Consider the following 26,524-nt stretch of genomic DNA (forward strand, 5'->3'; position numbering starts at 1 on the left):
ATGCAATGTATGGCTATTATTAGAGTGCTATTTCGCTTAGCAGATCAGAGGATATAATCAGCAGATGATGCAGCCATGATTTGCAAAGCACAGCCTTATTAAAGACTAATGAGATAAACGAGTTAAAATTTACATTTTGCTCCACTGATAAGGTTCATCGGCACACTTAACTCCAACACCATGGTTTGAATATTAAACCCACTTATTAATGTCTAATAAAGCTAATTATAATGCTGAGTGGCATTAAACTATAATAACCAAGAAGCATGTTAGAATCACATCCTTTAGTATTACTGTAGATCTGAAATTAAGTGTTCTGCACCTGGAAATAAACACCTGTCGAGCTCATGCTGTGAGAAAGTACTAGCCTTCTGCACCTTTTTCCTGACCCTTCTGAAAGCCCAAAGCCATGTTCTAACAATACAATGGGCAGGTAAACATTGCTCGTTACTATGATTTCAACAGTGTCTGTCTGTCTTATTGCAGTAACAGTAAGGATTAAGTGACAAGTATTTTTGTATCTACAACATTTTTCATTACGCTTGGCATATACTCTCTAATCCCTAACAGAAAAAGCACTGAGATACTAACAAAATTAACAACAAAAGTCTGGAGACCATATTTGTTTGGTTTTACTCACCTTTTTCACTATCTTCTGTCAAAACTACACACACTACTGTAAAACACCCATCATTTACTGAAAAGGATACCAAAAACACAATTCAGCCTTACACTAACCTATATATTTTTATGCCACATCTATCTAATATGAGCACTTAAATGGACAACGATCATTTTTAAGGATAATGCAAGAGGACAAGGGCCATAACATTCTTTCCATTTTAATCTCCTCAATGCATCTGTCCTGTGACAGCAATGGAAAGAAGGCAAGATGGGATAATTAAGTGCCAGCTATCTGTGGATCAACAGTAACCAGCATCAGGACTCACATGTGCCAGTCCAAAAAGAATTTCTGGTAAGTACAAGCTTAAGATGCACAGTTCCTCTCAGAGCTCCCCATCCCAACACAAGAGTGGCACCAGCTCTCCTTCCATGAGGAGAGCCATGGAAGGTACAGGACTGCACAGCAGCCATCACTACCTTTTCAAAGTAAAATATACAAAAAGAATGACAACAAAAAGCATAAAAACACTACAGATAAAATAACTCCACTTCTTATTTGTAAGGTAACAGTCAAAAGAAAATATTCATTATGCACATAAAAAAGGCATTGCAGACCTACCAGAATTTTTTCTTCTGTGGGGAAAAGTGAAAAGGCACTTACACTATGGCAATAAAAGAAACTAGCTGAGCAAATCATGTGTGAAGCATTAAATGCAACTGCTTTTTGGAACACGCTTTTGTTCCCTTCAATTTATCACCCGATTTAAACATTCAGCTTGTAATACAATCCATTCCACTTTCTTCGGCCCAGCTTTAAAACACAGGCATGCCATATTTCAGCAGTGGAAGCAAGGAAATGCAGTGGAGCTCAGAAACAGAAGATTTGGTATATGGCTTGATGTGAAGCATTCCACTGCATCTCTGGTTGTAGGAATCCATGGGTATACACTGGTAACCCTAAGTCCGTGCTGTAGTCAGGCACAAAAAAAATTAGAGCAGTCCACTTCAGTGGTAGGTTCTTGTGCCACAAAACCACCAAGCCAGATGAGCTCCACCAGACCCTTTCAGCTACTGGTAGCATGAGTTATGTGAAAAGAAACACCACCACCCCATCCACCCCCATGCTCTTCACATGGTTCCTAAGGCATGCATCAGGTCCTGAAGTCACTCCTAGAAGGGAGTGTTTCTTCCAGTGCTCAGAGGATCCCTCCCAACAATCTGTCTTGAAAATGAATACTTGTGACTTTTCCTGGAAAAGCAGAACCATCAAGCTTCTTTCCCTAAGGGAAAATCCTGCCAGCCTGATCCCACAGGAGCCCCTCTCTCTACACAGGTTCTTCCCACAAAGGAGAAAGTGGCTCTGCAGTCCTTTTCCTTCAATACACTGCAGTCGATATGGCTTTTCCCAAGCCATTTTATGAGTATGGTTTGTTTACTAAAAGAATAATCAGAGAAGCTGCTCCAATTACTCTTTCAACTATGCTAATACTTGGTAGGTATTCTGAATCTAAATGCTTCAATACTTCCCTGCATCTATAAACAACAGATGCATCTAAAGCATATAATATTTTTAAAAGTGAGACAGCCAGCAGCACAGTATTCCCACAGGCAGCCTTGTCAGGAAAAGATATAAGTGGTAAATAATTAATTTTCCTAGGTTAACTTGAATTCCAGACGAGCATTTGTGAGCAACAGTGCCATGGAAAGGCAACTAACAACTCTAGTTTGTATTCCTGTCCGGTAGGCAGTTTTACCTTACATGCAAGCACTGACAGCAAAAGTTTTATCATCTCAGAGTTAGGAAAAACAAAGAACACTTATGCAAGTCCAGCAAAGACTCTTCTGTGAAATATAAAGAACTCGGAAGTCTGTGTCTGGCTACTGCTGTATTTTTTATTATTTCCTTTTTTGACAGTTAATTGGCCAAACACAGATAGGTGCTGAGCACTGATGTCAGACTGCAGCACACAGAACCCTCCAGTATCATCTACCCTACAAATAATTAACGACATCATTCCCTGCTTACTATGCTTTTTTCTCCTGCATTACAGATGTTTGGCAGGAAGGTTGGGGACAATTCTAAACATGGGGGAGCACATTCCAATCAAATCTTCTTTTCAACACTGATCTTAAATTTAGCAGTTTAGCAAGTAAATATTTAAAACAGTGCATAAAGTCATATGCATAGTACTGGTGTACATTCAGTATTTGTTGCCTCAAAAGTGCTGGCAGATCATGACAGAGAAAGAATAGTTCATACAATCAGGAATAAGCTGGCTTTTGAGACAAGACTTTGCAGAAGATAGTTCCTTTTCCCTGGAAATGCCCCACAAAAATGGACTAGAAAACTACATAAACATCTAAGCAACAAACTTCATTAACATATTGCTTATGCATTATTTTTCGGACAAATGAGGGGTTTCTTAAGTAATTCTATACCTGGTGATACCCATAAAGGGGACGGAAGAGCCTCTCATGCTTAGCTTCATTTTCAAGCCATGGAACTAGATCTAATACCACAGGAATTTTTCTTCCAAGTCTGATTTTATTTCATGTACTTCTAGAATTCGACTCTGTGACCAAGAGCAAAGTTGATGGACCTCAAGATCCTATTTCCTTTCATTTCAGTCAGCTGAATTTTTAGAGGATCAGAACAGTTATATATTTCTTTATAATAGAGCTGCATTACAACCATGATAAAGAAATGGGAGAAATGTTCTGCTCTGTTCATTACAATCAATAGATTATGTAGCTCAGTCAGAAAGCAGAAGGAATTATGAAAAAAGAAAGTAATCTTTAAACTATTAATATTTCCAGAACAACTTTTCTTTCAGATACACAGATTCCCACCTCCCAAACACAGCTAATAATGTCAGAAGCCCTGAGATTCATATGGTCAGAGTGACTAATATTTACATTAAGCAAATGTATTGCCATAGTAACATAGACACCACAGAGCTATCTACCTGCCACAGCTCACTAAATTATTTAGCGTGCCAATACTACAGTGACACTGTGTAAATGATCACATTCATTAAGAGCAGAGTATGTGCTGAAATACTGAATGTTAGACAGCTATATTTATTGCCATGAAAAAAAACCAGCACCAGTATTGAAAAAAAAGCAGAGAAGCATAGAGGAAGGCTACAGCCTGTAGCAGAGCAACGCACCTTAAAAAGTTTCATTTAAAACACACGTCCACATCCCCATCCCTGTGCAAAGCAGGACAAACTATAACCCGACTTATGGAACATAAGGCTGACCTGCTGCGGCCAGAACAAAATGAGATATTAGTTACTTTCCACATTACATTTTTGGGATAGTCATTAAATTCATTTAACATGCATCTTACATTCCCAAAATAGTATTCTATATTGTGGGATTATAAGAGCTAGTGCACATGAAATATTCAGAAGTAACTATGACACTCCGAAATCTACAGTTCTTCAAGAGTCAACATATTTACAGGTAGGAGAGAGGTGCAATATTCTGGGTGACATTTGCCATGTCCTCCAAGTGGTAGATGACGGCAAGGATCCGACTGGTTTGTGTAAGTCGCTATCCTCAATCTGAGTTAAAGCAGTTTGGAAACCTCAAGCACTTCCTGCACTATGGATATTTTTCCCTCATCATGTGCAATGGCAGAATCAATGGCAGGTCAAGAAAATGAAGGGACAGCTTAAGTCAGCTCTTGTGACCAGATGGATTTCTTCCTAATTTTTGGCAGCTATAGCCCCTTTTTTTGTTGGACACAAATCATGTTTTTTCACATCTCTCTTTGAACTCAAAACAACCAAGAGGAAGCCAAAGAGTCATAGCACAAAGATCCAGGCACAAAACTAACCCAGCCCAGCTCTAACCAACTCCTGTTCTCTCTGATCTTTTTAATTCTTCATAGGCTCAATTTACAGAATTTCAATGCAAGAGAAAGCTTTAAATAATTTCATCTATTAAATTTTTATGGAAAATAAGTCTGGCACACACCCTTCTCCACCCTCATGTTTGTATTATTATTCACCTGCATGGAAATGCCACAGAGTCTTAACGATATTTTTATAGTACTAGCAATAATCAAATCTAACCTCAAAACAATAGATTACTATAACACAGACTCATGTAGAATGGAGATCGTGAGAGACCAGCTTTTCAAAATATCGCAGTGTTTGGGCCATGTTGCTCTCCAGAGAGAATATTGCTTAGATAGCAAGAGTCTGCTTTTCTTAAGCAAGTTATTTTACTTAAGAATTATTCAAGCACTGACTTGATCCTCCGCAGGAGAATGTCAGGAAAGTATGGAGAACAGCACCATGGTTTGAAAGCAGTTTTAGAAAGTAGTCTTATGGGACCTATCGATAAAATCCAGATTACTTTCCACTCTCTACTAAGTATTTTAGATGTTTGGAATATATTCTGTAGTGTAAGACAACGTGACATGCATAATTTATTGGTTTTAACTCATTCAAACAATGAGTGACATTGCATATCTCACTATCACATAAAAGAAATCCTCCCTTGATGCTCCATCTGCATAGCCTCAATCTTTCCCTCCAGCTGAATCTTATTTCTGAGATAAAACAAATATACGCACACCTAAGTAATAATGAGACTTCCTCTTTGCCAGATAGAGTATTTAAAACAAAACAAAACCTAAAAAACCCACCACAACAAAACACCACAAATTTTTCATTCCATTATCTTTAGAAGACAACACTAATAAAAGCATCATTTTGAAACATGCTGTTGACAATCAGCTTGATTATGCTCATCATCTCAAAGATCCTCTCTCCTACTGGTATCTGCTAGAGCAACCACGTCTAAAAATATACATTTTTTCAGTAGACAATATAAAAAATTCATGCAGTTATTTAGTGACTTCTCGTATCCAAGAAGTAGACAGAACTATACTTAGTGGCATATCATACTGGACCAATCTGTGCTTACAATTTTGCTGAGCTCCTGACAATTCTTGCAGCTGAGAAGGTAAGATCTGGCACTTTGAATTAACTAAAGCATCTTCCAATGCTAACTAGAACATCAGCATTACTGTTACTAGGAATTTTAGCCAAGCTTCTTGCTATCCTGTATTTATTGCAGGAGCTTAATCTGCAAGATTGCCATAATCAGACAAGAGGTATCAAGGGGGTTGAATGATTTGAAGTAAGAGAAATTAAAAACCAAAACAAAACAAAAGCTTGAGCTGACAGTTCTCTACTATGGGAACAGTGTAGGAATTGGGTATCTTTACCTCTATGATCTGTAATTCCTCTGAAGCAGTACTATAGAAATGTAATTCAGGATCAAAACAGAATTCTGAAAGTTATGCACAGTACAACTACAGAAAGACAAAAGTATCCATAAAAAGCCATACTTAGCCATGACTATACAGACAGCTTCCCAATATTCAGACTAGAGAGGGCTGCGTTAAATACTGGTATTGGAGAGCACAGGGGCAGCGAAGAACACCAAAAAGTTGACTGTTTATGGAAGTAAGTTCATCTTCCAAAAGTACTTAGTCAGTGAACTTCTTACACGGAGTCTCCACTCAGTACCCTGTTTGAATCATAGGATCATTTAGGTTGGAAAAGACCTTTAAAATCATCAAGTCCAACCGTTAACCTAACGCTGCCAAGTCCACCACTAAACCATGTCCCCAAGTGCCACATCTACAGGTCCTTTAAATACCTCCAGGGGTGGTGACTCAAGCACTTTCCCTGGGCAGTCCATTCCAATGCTTGACAACCGCTTCCATGAAGAAATTTTTCCTAATATCCAATCTAAACCTCCCCTGGCACAACTTAAGGCCATTTCCTCTCGTCCTATTGATGTACTTAAGACACCTTAAAAAGGCCACGAAGGTCTTGTGAACCAGGATACCCTTTGTTTAAACAATGCATGCCTTGCTAACAACTGTGCCCCTGAAGAACTAAAAGATTGATAAGAAGGGAATATCCTACCCCAGGAGGTGCCAAAAGTTGAATCATTGCTAATAGGCACGAAGTCAGCAAAGATCTTTCATAACTGGAGGAAAGGTAAAGGCAGCAGGGGGAGATCAGGACCACCGACTCAATTCAAAACCGAAAAGACTTACTCCCCACTCTCCCTGAGCATGCACTGTAGAATAAAAGAACAATACCTTTAATTCGAAGCGGGGAAAACTAAATATGTAAAACTAAACTGTATAAATTGCTTGCCCATTTAGGCATAAGGTGTGCTAGCTTTGTGAATTACCACCTAGCCCCCATCTTTACGCAAACATGAATTGGAATAAAATACCTCTGCTCTGTGTGTATATTGGGGTCTTGCACACTGGGGAAACGACCACACTTTTGGGACAACGCTATCAGTTGTTACTTGGGAAAAGAGACCAACACCCACGTCACTACAACCTCCTTCCAGGTAGTTGTAGAGAGCGAAATGGTCTCCCCTCTGCCTCCTTTTCTCCAGGCTAAACAACCCCAGTTCCCTCAGCCACTCCTTGTAGGGCTTGATCTCTAGACCCTCCATCAGCTTTGTTGCTCTTCTTCGGACACGCTCCAGCAACTCAATGTCTTTCTTGTAGCGACAGTCCCAAAACTGAACACAGTATTTGAGGTGCAGCCTCACCAGTGCCCAGTACAGGGAGACGATCGCTTCCCTAGTCCTGCTGGCCACGCTATTTCTGATACAAGCCAGGATGCTGTTGGCCTTCTTGGCCACCTGGGCACACTGCCAGCTCATATTCAGCCGGCTGTTGACCAACATCCCCGGGTCCTTTTCCGCTGGGCAGCTTTCCAGCCACTCTTCCCCAAGCCTGTAGCGCTGCATGGGGTTGTTGTGACCCAAGTGCAGGACCCAGCACTGAGCCTTGTGGAACCTCATACAATTGGCCTCAGCCCATTGATCCAGCCTGTCCAGATCCCTCTGTAGAGCCTTTCTGCCCTCAAGCAGATCACCACTCCCTCCCAACTTGGTGTTGTCTGGAACCTTACTGAGGGTGCAGTACTTGGTCCCCTCATCCAGATCATTGATGAAGACGTTAAACAGAACTGGCCCCAGTACTGAGCCCTGGGGAACACCGCTTGTGACCGGGTGCCTCCAACTGGATTAACTCCATTCACCACCACTCTTTGGGCCTGGCCATCCAGCCAGGTTTTTTGGTTTGGGTTTTTTTAAGATGAGTTTAACAGAATGTCTGCTGGTTTTAGAGAAATATCTTAATCTGTGAAAGATGAATACTGCTGATAGGACTGTCAAAATATAAATTGATCAGATGAGAAGCAACTGACTAGTGGACTAATTAGCAGCAAGGAACAGAATTATGCAAAGCCTCAAAATTCCAGGCAGAGGTATCAATTACATTTACATGTTACAAATCACCTTACTGATAAAGTGCAAGCTGGAAGTAGGAAGTCACCTTCAAGTATTCAGTATCTTAAAGCACATTTGCAATGGAGCCAGTAGGGATATCTGCTCTGTTCTTTGGAGTAATTTAAAATGTGCACTAACACTTGAAATGTTTCTATGACGATTGAGCACTCAGCTAAAGTGCATGAGATGAGCCTTTGACAATTCTAGATAAGAAACACTAAGCAATTAAGAGAGATATCCAAACATTAACTTTAAATTCCACTTAGGGTGAATTTTCTCCTGCAACTTCTATCTTTCAAGCTTATAACTGAAAGCACTAGAAAAGTCAGTCCTGCTACATAAACCACAATTAATTGTAAATAGAAAACCTGTATTTTGTTTTCAAGCCAACAGTGAGTAGATGAACCCAAAAAGTAACAACAGTCCACAGGAATACTGACTTAATTTTATTAGATTTGGCTCAGCACCGTTACTACTGGATCCAAACTGTCTCCTGCAGAACAATTCAAGTAACAGCAATGCAAAACACTCTGCTCCAACAGGAGTGCTTTACAGATCAGGTGTAGTACCATTCCCAAACCAAGTCCACATTTTTGCATGGTACTATATTATGCTATAACAAATCTTCTCAAAACCTAATATTAAGCAAGCTTTACATGATATCTTTACATGATATCGGCTTACATACAGCAGAACAAGAACTAATTATGACCACAGATAAAGCTGAGCTGACTTCAGACAGAATGGACATCTCTGTGCTGAGCCTCCCAGTGCCTCCCATTCCAGGAACACATGTCCAAAGTGGTTCTGTACAGCAACAGTTTATTAATTTTCATTCTGTTCAGGCAAAACTGGTTGTACCATTACCAGAGACAAACCGACTTTGGAAACATTAAAGCCAGATTTGCTGTAGTGCTGTGCCATGCCATGCCAACTCCAACATACCTAAACTATTTTTGGATCTACAGCGTGGTTAGTCCACTGTCCAGATAATCTGCCGATACATAATTGTGAGTTGACATTATACATGTACAGTCAATATGGATTACAAAAATGTTGCCAGTATAAATTATGAAATTATATAACCAGATATAAAGCACACTGCACAATAAGCAAGATTTCTTTTAGTCTTCCCCAGTGATCCAATATAACTGCTGCTTGAATTCCCTTAACAGTACACAGAGTAGCAGGTTCAGAAGAAAAGCAAGTATGAAATTTCAGTATCGCTTACTTTAAAAGATGACTTTACAGCAAAATGCTATTATTGTATAAAAGATTACTCAAATCAGAATCTTTTTTTACTCTGTATATACAACAAAATCTGACCCACAATAAGGGGTTTTGCATGTAATTTTAAACAGACCTATCATGCACATCCACAGGTAAATTAAGTTGGATAGCTAAAAACTTGTACGTGTACCCAATTTTCATTTCTGGATGACCTAACCTGTTCTGTGTCAGCAAGACACATTTAAGCCTGCAGTGCATTACTGGGTAGTCCTCTACTACAGGTGTATATGCATGCACGTGCACACATGTGCTAACTGCGGCACATTTGGACAACTCAGTATCCTGAGAATAAGAAGAAAAAATCCAAAATCATCATTTCTCTGGCTCAGTTAATTTTAAAAGTCAGAATAAAGCAGGTATAGGAACTGAATGGCAGCTCTACTGCAGTTTCACATATTAAGGTTAACAAGCAGCAAGTAGGCTACCTGACAAGGACATAATTGGCATTAAAGGCAACAGCAGCACATCTAATTTCCAGTGCTACAGTCACTATCTCAAGGGTGTTTTGTTAACACCAAAGTATCAATGACTGTACAGAGTATCTTACATCAATGTTTTTACTTTTAACATATTCAAGAATCTTGTGGTGCATTTTGTTACTTTCTCATGCATTATTCTGATACAAGGCTTGGCCTCACCCAGTGTGACATGTCCTGTTCAGTTTAATGGCAACTTGATTCCCCATTCTTAAAGTGAAATAGAAAAACTATAAAAGGTTCATTTTTATTATTATTTGTTACTATTGCCCTTCCTTCCAGGCTCCTCCTTTAACCCCAGTTTTTCAAGGGACACTCTTGAACACTAAAGCCCTGCAGCAACCTGACAAACCAACAAAGAAAAGGCAACCACATGCTTAACACAGTCATCAAACTGATGTAGAACCTTCATGCTTGCAGAAGTGAACATGTTTAAATGCCTTGCTGGACCAAGGCCAACTCAGCACTTTGCAGGACTAAGCCCCAAACGAGCAAGAAGTCTGGAAGGAAGAAGCAAATCCAGGCCTCCCATATGGCATAAAAGAGCATTGAATGACACAGGGTTGGCCTATATTTGGTCAAACTGTAATTTATTTAAGCCAAAGCAGGCTCAAAAAGGTCCTTGAACATGAGGAGCTCCAGAGACTTCTTGCTTAGTGGTTCAGAATCCAAAAGGTGAAGACAGAGTCAGCGGGTGGAAAAAACTCCAGAACTCAAATATCTCTCATCCTCATTTCCATATCTTAGTCCTCCAACAACTTAGTTTTAATGAAAGTGCCAAAACCCTAGTTCTGCAGAGCACTTTGCCAAAGAACCAAATCACTTCAGACAACAGAGTTAAGAGCTGTTACTGAGGGTTTTGGTTTTGAGGTGCTGCAGTACCTGGCTAAACACAACTTGCAAGAACACAGTAAGTGTTCAAATGATTCCTCAAAATCCACACGAAACAACCAGAGCAAAGAATCTGTAGTTACAGCCAGGGAGTGGGAGCTGCCTTTATTTTTACTAACCCAGAAAAACTCCTTCCACATTCAGCTCTCCTCCTCAGCCAGGATGGGAACAGAGCCCTTTGTCAGGGTTAGCTTAGCCAGCAGCCTCTCTCATGCTGGCAGCTCCTTTTATACTTAGCAGGGAGACTGAAGAGGTAGAGCAAAGCTTAGCATTATCGGCTCAAGCCCAGGACTTTAAAAGGAATAAAGTCTTTTCCCACTTTGCATACCACAACAACTCAACTCCCTGGTGCAATGAACTATGCCCTTTTCCACTTCCATCCTGCCCCCACAATGAAAAAGTATCTTTGCCATGTTTTCTAACTGGCAGAAACTTCCAGTCTGGACTCCCCAAACAGGATTAATGCAGATATAATTTGCACATAGCTGAGATCCTCTCTTTTAAGTCATGATTTACTTGTATGGATTTCTCCTACTCTTTCAAAACTACCTATAACAATGATCAGGGCAATTTTCTTATAGTAATTCCTGTATATCTAGAATAATGTTTTTAATTGTTCGATCATTTGGCGTCAGCTGATCTCCCACAGACAACCTGCCATATTGCTGAAGGTGTTGCGTGAGTGGTAAGAATAAAATGGGTAAAATCAAAAGAGGTGTATAAAGGAACAGACCAGACAGAAGCAATTAAAGTTTTTTTCAGGCCCTCCTCCCTGCAAAGCACTCCCACCCCACTCCCCAAAAAAAACCCCACAAAATTTTGGGTTGCATGATTAAAGTCACAGTTGGCACCAGTGGCACTGGGATGGGACAGTGGGACAATACCAGAGAGCTCAGTAAAGTAAGGGGCAGCAGCTATCTAAAATTTTTCAGTTAGAACAAGAGAGGTCCTCTCACCACAGACACCCATGCACCATCAATGGAAAAGTCCTACATTAATTCGATAAACACAGAATTCATACAAGTTTTGGTACAACAAAAGTCAACCAAGAGCAGAACAACCAGCACAATGTCTCTGATTTAAAAAAGGCAAGCAGAAATTGGGTGGACAAATCCATAAGGACCCGAACAGATTGCCTAACTAACATAACCTTTACCTAGACCCTACTTCCTAACTCTGCTTATAAAAAAAAAATTGTGCTGTTCACCCCAAATTCCCTTCCACCTCATCTACTTAACCTGAGGTAAAAGTAGAACAAGCATTCCAAGCAAGGAGGCAGACACACAAAAGGCTCCTCTTCACTCCAAAATTAGATTATTAAGACAACCATTTTAAACACAGTTTTATCAAGTTTACCACACCATTTTCTCATAGTAAGTACTCATATAGTGCAAAAGTCCTATCAGCTTTCTTCTTTGCTAACCTTAGTCCTTAAAGCTTTCTTTGTTCCAGTAAAATAATTTTCTAATCAACTTAGATATCCAGAGCAGATGCATGATCCAGGGTGGGTCTGAAACAAGACTAGCTTTTTGCTGCCATTTCATATCTCAAAATAAAGTTAACTTTACCACTTACAATTATTTTTAAAAGTTTCAAGCTTTCAGCTTCCCATTTTCTGATCCCACTTACATAGTTTCAATTTCTCTCTCCCTCCCAACATCAGAAAAGCAAAAACTATAATCAGTTTTGTATCAGGATGCACAATTTGGATTCCTGCTGTGCTCTCATTGACACTTTTCCCACAGGTGCTCCAGGCAGTGCAGAATTAAGATAGTGAAAATAATTGCTAACACCCTTTTGGTTTAGTTGTTGTCACTGCCCAGTTCAAAAGAATTAGAAGTACAAAGCATGATCTTCCATGGCTGACAGAAGAAGACCTACAGAAATAAATGAGACAGCAAAACAAGAGGGAAGGAAAATTAGAGAGAAGTGCAGAGAAAAAGGATAGATGCAGATAAGCAAGGGCCACTTAAGTGACTGGAGTCTGTCCCCTCTCCCTCCAGTTCCAGTATCATTCCTGCAGAACATTAGTTTATCAGAACAGAGTAAATAGAGGAAGATGGAAATAGCAGAACTGAAGGAAACAAAACCAAGCTTTTTTTTTTGTCCCCCCCAGGCAAAAAAAGATGGGAAGAAATAAAGAAAAACAATAGATGGAAAACAGAAGATAGATTTATATGATTTGCATTGATTAAAATACTAATCAGCCTCTTCTGTACTGTACAGCAGTGTTAAAAAACCCCTACTACCACCACCACCCATGCACATACATACCAATACATATAGAAGTCAATACACGTTGCTGTTGGGAGTCAAGCTGCTGCATACTTAATACAGAGGAAGATTTACTGAACAGGTATTTCTAAATTCACATTCAAACCCCTAAAGCCTCAATATCTACACCTTGAACATAAAAATGACAGTTTCAGATGCAAATATCTTGCTATTAAAGAAAACCTGAACAATTACATATGCATTAAGTAAACCTTACGTCATTTATTTCCTTGATTCTTTATGTGCCAAAACATGAAAAAAAGAACCCCAAACAATAAAAACCAACAACAAAACGCCCAGACACAGGCCCACCTTACTATGCGTTATTAAAATGCCAAGCATAGTAGGTTGTTAATTTTTCACTTGAAGTAACTGCATAACTTGGTCAGGGAATTATTCAGTTCTAAAAACTCTGTAGCCATTTCATTTCACCTTTCATTTTCTATCATCCACAAGTCAGAATCGTATATGCAGTTTAATGAAAAGTAAAGTGCACAAGTCCTTGAATCCCAGATACAGATGGGATGTGCTGTAAGCAATTTTTCTTATCGTAACTGATAAATGAGCAAAAAAACCCTCCAAAATAAAAATTGAAATATACAGAGATGTTAGTATAAGCATAGTAAGTCAGAAGTTATTTTTATCATACTGGAAACAAAATTTCTTCTTTCTATAAGCCCAAGATATATTTTCAATCTTTTTATCATGTCTCTATGCTATGCATCATGAAGATAAATGGTGATGGATGAATGGCAGTAGAATGGTGATAGATTAAAAATAGTGACACTCAGGAGTACAAGAAGTTTAAGAGAGTACTTTGAGTATAAACATAAGTGTATGAGCAAGAACATAATTATCTATATACCAACAGACAAACACAGCACATCCCCACGGACAGGTTCTTTTTCTGTGAACACCCTCCTGCTATTAAATGTGCAGGAGTCAGGGTTGGGGAAGAATGCTGAGTCAAACTTGTGGTAAATAAAAAACATTTAACCACAATAGATGTGCATTTACCTAACCACTGTTCTCCTGACTCACACAGAAGAGGTCTTTCAAAACTTCTTAACATGTAGGCCTGTAATTGATGCTTGCTTAAAGAGTCTAGGAGATGGGAAATGTGTATACTGATCTCCTGCAAAAAGGCAGTGATCGGAAGACCATAGATGGGGCTAGTCTTTGTATAAAATGCTAAACATCCACTTGTGCAGCAGTTTGGAGGCACAGTTGTCACCTGGTCACTTGCACAAATAACGTCCTATCTTTGCACTCTCTGCTCAGGCTGTGAGCATGCTGAGGGGAGGGAAGTTTGTGGCATCATCTCACTCCTGACTTAAGTAAGCAGGAATCCCACTCACAGGAATCAGTTGTTCCAGCTACTCCCCCCTAGACAATTTTAAGACAATTATTCTACATCATGAGATGCTTACACTTACTGCTTTTGTATGCTACTACAGCATTCTTTATTAAGAGGCTCAAGAAAGAGGGTATACCATATAGGTTTAAAAAAAAAAAAAAAAAAAAAAAAAAAGATGTAAAAGAAGAATCACACAATACAAATTCTGTAGTTTGACAGAAGAAAGGATCTGGGGGGCTATGTTCTCCTCCAGAAGTATCCAGCACTGGGCTTGTCTCAATTAGATTCAAAGCCCATATTGTTTCAGAACATTTAAGAACTTTTTTGGAAGCTAATGGTGACATGGTAAATGAAACACTCCGACAGAGCACGTACAAGCTCAGTTGTCTTATTATTAGTAACATGCTAGTCAATACACTGAAAAAAGAAGCACACATACTTTTAAAAATGTAGAACAGATGCACTTACATTACCTCCCCAGTTTGCATTTTAGAAGACACAGGTGTAAGATACACTGCCCTATACCAGTTCAGGTGATTTTGTGGAGTACATGTTTGCAAGATAATCATGCAAACAATCAAAAATTTCCATTACAAGAGAAAAACCAAGCCATTCATAGAAGAGCACCAGTAACTCTGCTCAGGGTTTGTCGGGTTATTTTTTTGCTTGGTTCCCCCTGCCCCCGCCACCCTTCCCGTTTCAGGAAAAGTGAGAAGTTCTGAACAGGGTCATTCATGATACCGATTCAGCTGCTGCATTGCCTTTCAAAAGTGCCAGACCAGTTTTTCTTGTTTCTTTTAAGAAAGCAATGCAATGGGACAATAGCTTCATCTCCCGAATTAACTATTGTTGGGCACCCAGCTCTAGGCAATTGGCTTACTCTGTGCAAGCACTTTATTACTACCCTCCTACTTGTTTGTATTTCTCAAAATGCAGCGTATTATTCTCTTCGACTGTAGCTGCTTCCCACATATTCATTCATCTTATTTTGTCTCACTGGATTTCTTCAACTGTGTCTCATTAAACAGTCTGAATTTTTCTTTCCAGCTGCATGCTATGTTGACTTTCAGTGAAATTAAGGTAGATTTACACCAATGAAAGGAAAACAGAATCCAGTCGCACAGTCTTAAGATTTAAGAGACAACAAAGCTTTCTAGGCTATGAATGTTAGTACTCAAAGATTAGCAATTCATCTTAATCTCAGTTCTATCCTTCTAGGACAAAACAGTTATTTAGAGTTCCTGATAGGGTTTTTACTAAAAGCATAGCTCCAAAAGACAGGGTGAGCCAATAGAACAGTTCATAGTTCCCAAGAGAATGAGGTCTTGTCCCTTGCCCCACATCCCTAGCACATTTATTTTGTACTTCCTGTTCAGTTAACAAAGCAATTCAGCCTAATAACAGCTTTAACAAGAATCAAATCAGAAGGGAGTAAGCCCACATCACTGCACGCTGACAACAGGAGGGAGAAACCGGGGGGGGGGGGGGGGGTGGGGGTGGTGGTGGAGCGGGGACTGTGCAGCTTCCACCTTTGACAAGAGACTGTATCAGCTCTGCTGCTCCTGGAATTATTCCCCGATTTTTATTACCATAGCTCTACATTTAGAGCCAGCAAGTCCAATTTTGAAGATTTATAGCCAATCCCTTGTTACTGAGCCAGTAATTAATGATATGTTAGTTCTTCTGAAATAATGTTACAAGAATTCAAACTTATTAGCAGTAAACATTTCAAAATGTTAGGAGACACTGGATCCCTGGTCTCACCTTATTCCAAACTAACCAAATGCAAGAGAAATATTCCCTGGCCTGATAGCTACTGTGCCCCTGGTAAGGGACACAAACTGATAAAGGAGGTATATGGAAACATAACATAAAATGCTAGCAGAAGTGGACAGAAACTCATTAGATATACTGAACATGATCACTAGTCAAAACATTCCCAGAAGTAAATTTCTTTTTGCAAATGAATAAAAATTCCTTATTTTTTTTAAATAAACTTTTTATATCCTTTCCTCCTCTGGAACTGGATTCTCAAGGATTGCTTTCCAGTTTTATTTCTCCAAGAATAAACCTCCAACTCCACATTTGGCCAATGGTCATTCCAAGCTGAACACGACCCTTGGAGGCCAGCAGATTCTTTTGCACCTCACCCACCCTAGCAACTAAGAGTAGGACTGTGCCTCTCCCTACCTGGCCACAAAGAAAAGTAATAGAGGATACTGCAACTTCCTCATCTATTCTGTCCCACCCTCAAAGATCCTTGGTATGGAGGGAACCAATTCCAGAATGTATCTACTATGACTCCAGTAACACCTTAAAACACACTTTGCTGTGCAGCTGACGCGGTTGTGAAAAGGAAAACAGATTGATAATGTTACAGCCTCAAAATAAGGGGAGAAGCAGGAAAGTCGTTTCTCTCAGGCATAATACTTTTTTTGAACTGTTCCTGGGATGACACCTACCATTACTTCCTTAATCACAGCAAAATAAAGTTTCTGTCTTGCCATTCATGAATAGCAAAAAGTTACGCTGAAGTTTCTAAGCTGCTTTCAGAAGAGAAGTATTTCAATTACTTTGGCTTTTGCAAGTTTTTTCCCCATGTCACGACCTTTGTAGGGCTTAGAACTGAAAGATTTCCTTGGTTATCAAGTCCCCCTCATCTGCTATCATGATTTATAATTCTTCATAAATTGATCAAGCTCCAGCTTTTTAATGTTCTCTTACATTCACTGAAGATACTATGACATTTCCAAAGCACTGAAATAGCAGTCCACACAGTTTTTTTCCCCAGTATCATATTGTAGCCTACTTACTCACTAGAATCACCCATAGAATCAGATAACTGTCAGAGTGTTTTATGAGTCTGCCTTTTAAATGAGAAGGTAAGTAATTAGATCTTTAAAGACTGTACTGTAAGATGAATTTTAAAGTTACTGAATTCACATGCAAAAGCTTCATTACCCACAGCATCTTCGAAAGATTCATTTTTTTCAGTTGCAGCTGGTTGCTCAAGGATATACATAAACAATTATTTCACATGGCAAAAATGAAGGCTCATCTCCAGCTCATCCTACAACAATAATACTCTGCTGCTGGTGTGTAGAAAGTGTATTTTGCATAGGCCACTTGAGAATCTACAACATTTTACAGATTGGCAACGTAATTTCAGCACACAGGGAGAACAAACTCTCAACTCGAGCAAAGCTCATTAGGACTTAAAAACAACCAGCAAAACTAGCAATGATTAAATATCAACATCCTGAGACACGGTTGTGGGGTTGTTTTTTTAGTAATGTTGTTATACATCTTCTCAGTATAACTAGATAGCCATTAAGTGTGAAGAACAGCTATGAAGCGAGAGAAATGCTATTGAAGAAACTCAATATTATGTGATACTTACCAAGTTATTTTCTAGTATCCCTTTTTATATCTGAAGGATCTCAAACAGCTTCAGAAAGCAATCAAATTCTAATTGTACAGTGATTAAACTGACAAACACCAACTGTTCTGCATTGAAACAAAATATTTAGACATTTCTTACACTTTAAGTTCAATGTTGGTAAAATAAATCCCAGAATAGTACCAATCAAGTCAATGAGTTACGGTAATTTTACCTAGGAGAACACAGAATATGGGTCAAAGTTTTGATATTGTTTCAGGTTAGCCTCCTTCTGTGGTAGGGTAGTCATCAAAGATTTCCCCATTAGCAAAAGATTCAACCAAAAAAAGACATTCACATATTGTCACACACTGCCTGTGTGCCAGAAAGACTTCCCCTTCCTCTTGAATATAACATTCTTACTAGAAGAGAGGCGAAAAACCCCATGTGTCTCATAAAACAGTTTCCATGCAAACTTCAAAAAAAAGCTTCAAAACCTGGGACTGAAGTAGTCAGCTGCACACCTTTGTAATACAAGGAAATGACCTACAACAAAACAGCCTGTGTATAAGGTACACTGTTGCACTTTACTGGTAGGAAGAGGAAGCTTTCAAATTGAATGGACATAAAAAGAATATTACAATAAATCATTTTGCAAACTACATGCTAGTTCCAGCAATCAGTGCCCTTCAGGAATGTATCATATTTATCTAATCACTTCCACCTTCTCTTGATTAAGATAAGCCACAGTTCATTTTAGTTAATAGAGCCACGAAAGTAGGATGAAACAAGTATTCTGCTTAGCTTGCATTTTGTAAACTTGAGCACGCATGTGGCAATGGAATCAATGAATTTACTACCCAGTCAATTTCTTCACTTTGAACCTCAAGCACTGCCAGCAAATCTCATTAATCTGGGTAGTAAAAAAGTTTCTCCAAAATTCCTTCTCAATCATGTCATACTTACAGTGTCCAAATCTTTGTTTTAAAATACTTACAACAAAAATAATATTCAAGGTAAATTTTACAACATTCAACTTAATAGGAAACTAAGGCCACAAACACTGCTTTAAAAAGCCCACCAGTACACTTGAAGTAGGTGACATTACTTTTTCGTTAATCCAATTCTATTTCTAGCAAACCAGAGTTTAAAAAATTTCTCCAGAATCCAGTGAGATAAATGACAATGTACATTGATAGCCCTGAAACATACACTAAAGCAGAGACACAGAGTCCTTTAAAACAATTAAAGGGAGTATATGATATATGATTTAAATACCCACAACTTTGATCCTGCATTCTCCTCCCTCTGGATATCTCCTTTTCCCCTCTCTGTTCCTGCATAAGTGTTAATTGGCGACAAGTTCTAGAACTCATTGTTACAGGCCACAACAGGTACCAAAAGTATATATGATTTTTAAAAGCAATGAGTCAAATTCATAAAAGAAAAAAAACCCACTGAACTTACAGAACAGAAAGACTATTAAATAAGCCCATGGACTGCATATGGCCAGAGATAATGCCATACGCTTGGACTACGCACATATTCCACCCTATGCAGCTGCCACTGGAAAACACCACTGTGCTGAGCTGATCTTTGACCCCAGCCAGTACAGATGCTCTTAAGGTGTCATTTCAGTCGCAGCTGTCAGTGGAGCCAGTAGGATGGAATCCAAATCCAACCAACAGGAAAACATGCTGAATCACATGCAAGGCCCTCTCTGGTTTTACATCAAAATAGCATTTCTGCGACACGGCCACCGGGACCCCCAGCTTCTGTGCTTGGGCAGCACAACTTCCACCAGGCTTCTGACCCCTTCTTTCAAGGGCCACAAACCCATCAACTCCTGTTGCAAGGACAATTGAACTTGAAAACCCTCAGTGATCCCCACTGCTCCATATACCACAAATGCATCAAATGTCATTATCTCCATTGCTTGTCTGATTAACAAGAAGCTTCTCTGACAACAGCTACAGAAAGGTTTCTCTAGTGTTTCTCTGTTCAGCCCAACAGATTCTAGGACTGCAGAAACAAACCCAGAACCTAATGAACAAGTTTCCATTTCGCCTTCCAATTCGATCCATTCCTGCAGGCCTATATATTAACAGTATATCTTACTCCTCTCTTTCATTTATTCCAAGTTTATATTTTGAAATAATAATGCACACTTTAAAATATTTTAATGAATCCACACTTGGAAAAATGAAGTTAGCTTTACCTGAAAACCACCTTTGTTTTAAAAAAACATTGGGATGTGAAGAACAATGATACACGGGAAAATATTCTGCCAACTAAGAATTTGAACCTTAGAGATTTTGTTCTGCAGTTTTATTTTGTATTAGCATGGCTTTTTCCTTACAAGTTTGCTGCCATCACAATGGTGTTTTTTCCTCCAAAATAAACATAAAGATATTATGTCGATAATACTCACTTTTGTTATGAAAAACATAGTAACTTTTTTTTTCCAAGACTATCATAAAATCTCTTAATTTCTAACATTGAACTTACCAAATCTCCTTTATTCAGAATGGTCACAAATTCCCTTAGGTTTCATAGGGCTGCTACCGAGAACAATTTACACTAATTTAGTACTACGGTGAAGCCAATTCTGTAAAGATACCTACTTACTATTTTTATTTCAGTGAGACCAAAGTTGAGAAAAACAGTTGTCACTATTATCAGAAAACTAGTCTTACTTTTCTATGTCATCATGCCAGTGGCCTCTTCTATCTACCACTACACACTGCTAACTTCCCTGCACTGTGCTTAATTCTTCAGGGCAAAATATGCACTTATCTAATTAGACTCAAGACAGAAGCAATGACAAATAAGTCAAGATGGTTGGACAAAACATTCTTTATGACATAACCTGAAACTCTGCAATGAATAGCCCACATTATGTGATATATATGCAAGTTTTTTCCTTCTTTGTCTTGAGCTGAGAAAGAGCAAGTGTCTTATGCATTACTAAAGCAATGTATACACTTTTATAATTCTCCAAACTGCCAGGCAGATGTGTCCTTTATAGAGGTCTCCCTCAGCATCATAGTGAGAGCAAATCTGTACACTAATATATAGTGATAAGACTGGAAATAAGAACTATTTAAATTATTTATAGAACATCATTGGCTCCTAAAGATGGCCATGCCAAGTAACCTGCAACTGGCCCAAGGAACCCTATGAAAGAGTAAAATCTAAATCATGTAATAGCTCTTTTCTATTAACGTTTTGTAAAGCTCAAGGCAGTTTAAAAATTACCTACATCAGCAGAACAGGATCTTCCTCTATAATATTAATTTCAGGTAACTGATAGTAACCAAGTTTTTACTGGATTGCTCCTAAGATCGAACTCACTGCTGAATGAAAAAGATACTTCCCTCCCCAACAAGTCTGAGTCTTCACATTTTTTTTCTACTTTTTTTTTTTTTTTAATTGGAACAAACTCAAAACCCTACAAACCTTTCACCAGAAAAAAAAAACAACAACAAAAACACACACACAGGAAGAATACAGCTGAAAGGAAGCATGATCCTAAGACCCAGCATACAAACTAAATAACTTAACAAAAGGACTTTTATCCATTTTGTGTCTTTTTTCATTCTGAAATTCCAACCTCAATCTAGGAATGCTTTCCTTAGTAAAGTTTAATTGAAAACAAAAATGTATGGGAACATACTTATTTCAAATGCATTAATATTTTCTGTTAAAAAACCATTATCAACTCTAGTCCCAACTGGTATTAAAGCCTTAAACACAGATAAACTTAATAAACTTAAACTAGATACTCAAGCTCTTACGTTAAGAAATTATTATTTTTTTGCATTACTATTGTTAGCTAAACCAAGAGGAACTCAAACATACTAGCATAATTGATGACTTGTACTAACATGGAATAGGAACTATTGGGAACTAGAGAAAGACTTCACAACACTCTGTTAGTTCATGTCACTTCCCACCATCGGTGACTGTATTACCTTTCCATTAGCATAACTAGATTTTAAGTCAGGGACAGAAGAAACAAGTAACTGAAAGCTGTACACTGCTATAAACAAAGTTACAGAATAAGACTGGACTATAGTTTAAACTAACAGTTGTTCTATCAGGAGAAAGTAATAGACTTGCCTTTATTGTGTAAGATATTAAATTCTAACACTACAAACCATCTGACGAACTCTTACCTACAGCAACTGATTGAGAAATAGTCACTTTGGCAATCTAAGCTGCTTCCATACAGCCACAGAACCATGGATTAGCTGTAGCTCAGTACAGGTAAAAGCTGATACTCATTCAATTTTGGATATAGTGCCATCTGTCTTGAGAACACATAGCTCTTCTGGACAAACACCCTGCTAGCTAAGCTTCTAGACAAGGCTTGACATTCAGAAACATTTTAATGATTTGCATGTAATAAAACAGATTTACAACACTGTCAGAGCTGCCAATTAATTCCTTCAGACAGTGGAAACAATAACATATTAAGTATTTAACTTGTCAAGCATCAGTGTATCTACAGCCCCTCACTTTCCTAAAGATACTTTGATATGATACTTTGGGAACTTGTACAATATATTACAAAGAAACCAGATGCCTCCCTAACCATTACAGAGCAGCACAGGTTAGTATGAGAATAGCCTCACTTCCAACTTAAAGAGGAGTGTCCCATTCACGGGTCAGCATCAAGAAATCCAAAAAACTGCATCAAGAAAGAGGTGGAAGAATGAATATGTAGCATTACAGGGGAGGATAAGACCAGACACATGCTATATGAAAGGCTGCTGAAAGATGGTGTTCATTTTCATAAGGCAAGTGTTTGGAGTTTTAAAAATAACAAACAAGGCACAAGAGTTTACCAGAGAGTTAATATTTAGTTAATACCTACCAGCTATTCAGATGTTTTCTAATCAGCTTCAAAGAAAAACAGGAACTAGTGATTATTGTAAAGTATCCTTTCATATTTGTTCCCCTTTCTAGTGTTATTTGACTGGTATGAATGGCCTACCTGATGTAACCAACACAACTCTAGAAACCAAACATACTGTCAGATTTCAAGCTTGTCTGTACTAATCCCAGTCTCATTTCACACCCACGCATCAGGCTCCCTCCTACTAGCTAGCTTGGGCTTCTCTTATGCACACAACTTCCTTATGTCAAGCTTGCAATTAACATCCACATCTCCTCCCCAAATGATGCCAACTCTTCTGTGAAACATTCAAGCTATGAAGACCACACCCCCCTTCATGCTCTTTCATCAGTGCCTTTTGCAACCCGAGAGTAAGCTTCTCTTGGGAAGGCAACTCCTAAGTGTCCAGCCCTTTTCACCTTGTAAAACAGCTTATCTAATAAAAAAGGCACATCTATGATGATGCATCAAGAACCAAATGATACTCATGCTTGTAGATCAGGTCAGGGAAGAGATTTATCTGAATTTTCATCTGTCAGCTGACTAGTTTCACTGCAGAGTAAGATGAAATAAGATAATCCAATGACAAACCAAAGTCTAGGAGCCTCTACCCCTTTTTTTTTTTTTTTTGTAAAAGGATTTCTAAAGTTTCTGTGCTCAATTTTTAAGCACATAAAGAAGACGAGTCTTTCTTCCTTCAACTCTTTCTGTATCCTACAGTATACCTGCTAGAGTCAGAGGAAAAAAAGAAAATGTAAATTCTTCACATGATGAGCTTTTCAACTATTTCATATCTCATAGTCCAAATGACATGGAGACATTCTGAAACAAAAAAAGAGGAGTCTTGCCAACTCAAGAAAATCCTGGTGTACAGTCTGTTGGGTTCTCATCGCTGTGCCGCTGGTAATCTATCACCAACTTACAGGGTGTGTAGGTCACATACAATTGTTGTACAAAAGTTACAGGCCACTAAGAGACAGCTAAAGTGCATTTGATAATTGCCATATATTCATTTCACATGTAAGCAATTACTGTGGTTGCCACAGGAATACTATGCAGCTGTCATCCTCTGTGGAGCATACCATATAGGTGTGAACAAGAGGAGAACTGAAATGCCAAACGTTGACAGGATGCTCCAGCGCCCACATTATCTAAATGCAGCTCAGTGCTACTAGAGCCTCTATTTGACATTTTAAGTAAGACTGAAGTCTCAAGCCCACTTTTCAGAGGACAGGTGTCCATACTGCAAAAACCAATCGTGACACCCAGCATTCCAAATAGAGAGCTTATGGTTCAGCAAATGGATTATTGCAACCCAAACACATTTGCATCCATGCTGAACCTCAAAAACACTTGTGCATCACACACTGAATATGTTTGGGGCAATTAAGAAACTGTTCTGGCTAAAAAGTAACCACTGGGGGAAAAAAAATAAATAATAAAACGCAAAAGCAGAAAAAAGTAGTGTGACACTGAATGCTAAAGCTGGCTACGCTGCCAAAAAGCTGATTACAAAACTCAATTTTCAGGCAGGAAATGCATCATAACAACATCTTGTTAAACAAGCTAAACACATGCAAAGGAGAAGAAGAAATCCACACCTTTCTGTCAACACTGGAGTCATTTATATTAAATTTATATTTGACATGTAACAAGGCTGCACACATACAAAAAAATGCAAGTATAAAAAGGGTGTCTATTCATTTACACAGTGCTTAGCATTCAGAATTGATTTTACAGACATCCTGCTAACCTGTCTTAACAAATTCCTCCAAACTACACAAATTAATTCAAAATAGGGAGGCTGTCAGTTTTTCTGTCTTATAAGCAAGGAGGTAAAATTCTGAAATAGTTTTCAGCATGCTGAAAGGAAATCACGCAAAAGTTAAAAAGGTTGTTTCCAGCAGATGTGGGAAAGGAGTATGCAAGAAGCACCCATGGAGGTGCCTCAGGTGATCAGAATTGGGGGAAGGGAGAGGGAATGAGCCTCTTAACACATTTGTTTTAAAGATTCCAGCGTGCTTCAACCTGAAGAACATTTCTTACCTAGAATCTCAAGCCTGAAACCAAAAATTGGTACAAAAACTGAAATCATAGCCAATGACGAACAGAGTTATATGAGGAACAATCCCATTTCTGATCTGGCTAGTGCATGTTTTCCATTATATGCTTAATAAAATATTACACATTTAAGAGTAGTGCCATATTATCCTAACATATTCAGTGTTTCAGCTTCAAAGAACTGCAAGACTGACTCAAGGAATCTTTATTACTACTGCTGAGGCAGTAAAGAAAAACACAAAGGTCTGTTCTTTTGTAGTCTACAAAAGCATGATTTCTCTACGATATGCAGTTTATGTGCGGGTTTTAAAGAGAAGGCATTCAGAACATGGAAAGATTCTCTGACCACACATATGTAAAAAAATCTGGATCTGAAACCTTAACATCAAGCTATGGTAACTTTCCAGAACCTAAGTGCCTTTAGCTTCCCAACTCATTTAAAAACAAACAAAACAAACCAAAAAACCACAGACACGCACCTTAGGTTAGAGGGCAAAAGACCACTCAGTCTAGTATACAAAAATCACAAGAATTTGAATAATCTAAAGAAATTCCAATTTCCAGTCAGCTTTTTTTTTCTTCATTAAAAAAAGCTGTAATTAAATTTTAAAAAGCACAGGTATAATTAAACAGAGAGCTTCCTGTATTTGTGGCCCAGGATAGTCATATTAATCACACAGTATTGCTACTGTGTACTTGTTACCAGCTCTCATTCACCTCCAGACAAAATTCAGTACTTCCAGGTAGAAAATAATAGATCCATATCTCCAGAAGGCACTGACACTTGGTTCTCTTTCTAGACACCGATAAACCATTACTGTCAAGCAGAGTCTTGCCTTATTTAATGTATTTTGGGAAGAGCAAGTATTTTGCTTTTGCATCAGATACACAGCTTTGTAAAAGCAAGCAAGCAACACCACACACCAGGTAAAAAAATAATACACACCTGCATTCTGTATCCTAAAGGCAGGCGGAGAAGGGCAGTGGGGGAGAGAGAGAACACAAAAAGTTGCTGCCTTCTCATTTCTGAAAACTGAGACAAATGAGGAAAATATGAAATGGTAGAGGAGCTGCTCAAAAAATTGGAACCAGATATAAAAAATATATATAATTTAAAATCATATGGATATCAGGAAAAAATATATATGAGCTTACATTGCTTGGATAGGCTGAAATTCTGCTCTAAAATGGGTGTGATAAGTATATTGAAAAGCTTTAGAACATAAAAACCAGTCAATTCATACTAGTAACCTTCATGAATTAAGATGCTCTATTTTATATCTTGATATCATCAACATCATAATAGAAGGCAGTTTTCAATGTTTCTTCAACCCACAGCAGAGCAGTCTGTCAAACCTTCTTTTAACAGGCAGGTTACAGGACATCCTCAGAATGACAAAAGCCTTTTCAAGGATTTCTAAGTGAGTAGCCAAGAACTAGCCATCATCCTCTTTTACACAATTAATTTTGAGCTCAGGATTATACTGTATTTTACTGGAGATGAAAGTTGTCCTTAGAGACTGTATTGCATCCCACATATCATAACCTACACCACTACCCAGGCTAGATATTATGAAAGATGCATAGCCTTGTGGTTTGGGAAATTTAAATTGCTTTCCTTATCTTTCCCCTTCACATGAAAGCCCAAGAAAATAACCCCAGAAACCATAGTCCACAGATTTATGAATCAATACAAACACTCCCAGTAGCAATACCTAGCATTCAAAATCTCACAAAAAGACCAGATGGACTTTAAAATATTAAAAGGGAAGTATGTTAAAAATTGGCTCTGTTTCATATATGCATGATAGTAATTTAGAGAAAGAACACATCATAGAAGTGATACGTCCTGGGAAACTTCCCTCTGTGAGTGGGGGAAAAAAAAAAAAAGTCTCCTAAACTGTTAATTTTACATAAAATTGTGC

The 26,524-nt window shown here is 38.4% G+C and overlaps 1 protein-coding gene across 6 annotated transcripts in view; it reads right to left on the reverse strand.

The window, feature by feature from the left end:
• FHIP1A (FHF complex subunit HOOK interacting protein 1A) overlaps positions 1-26,524 on the reverse strand; it is a 93,223-nt gene that overhangs the window by 55,340 nt on the left and 11,359 nt on the right. Inside the window, exon 2 of one of the 6 annotated variants that reach the window (XM_030008736.1) lies at positions 25,546-25,559. The exons of the other annotated variants lie outside the window; for them this stretch is intronic. The gene's annotated coding sequence lies outside the window, so the exon portion shown is untranslated. The remainder of the gene's footprint in view (positions 1-25,545; positions 25,560-26,524) is intronic. 6 annotated transcript variants of the gene reach the window in all.

This window comes from Aquila chrysaetos, chromosome 1, assembly GCF_900496995.4.
Source record: "Aquila chrysaetos chrysaetos chromosome 1, bAquChr1.4, whole genome shotgun sequence".
NCBI lineage: Eukaryota > Metazoa > Chordata > Aves > Accipitriformes > Accipitridae > Aquila > Aquila chrysaetos.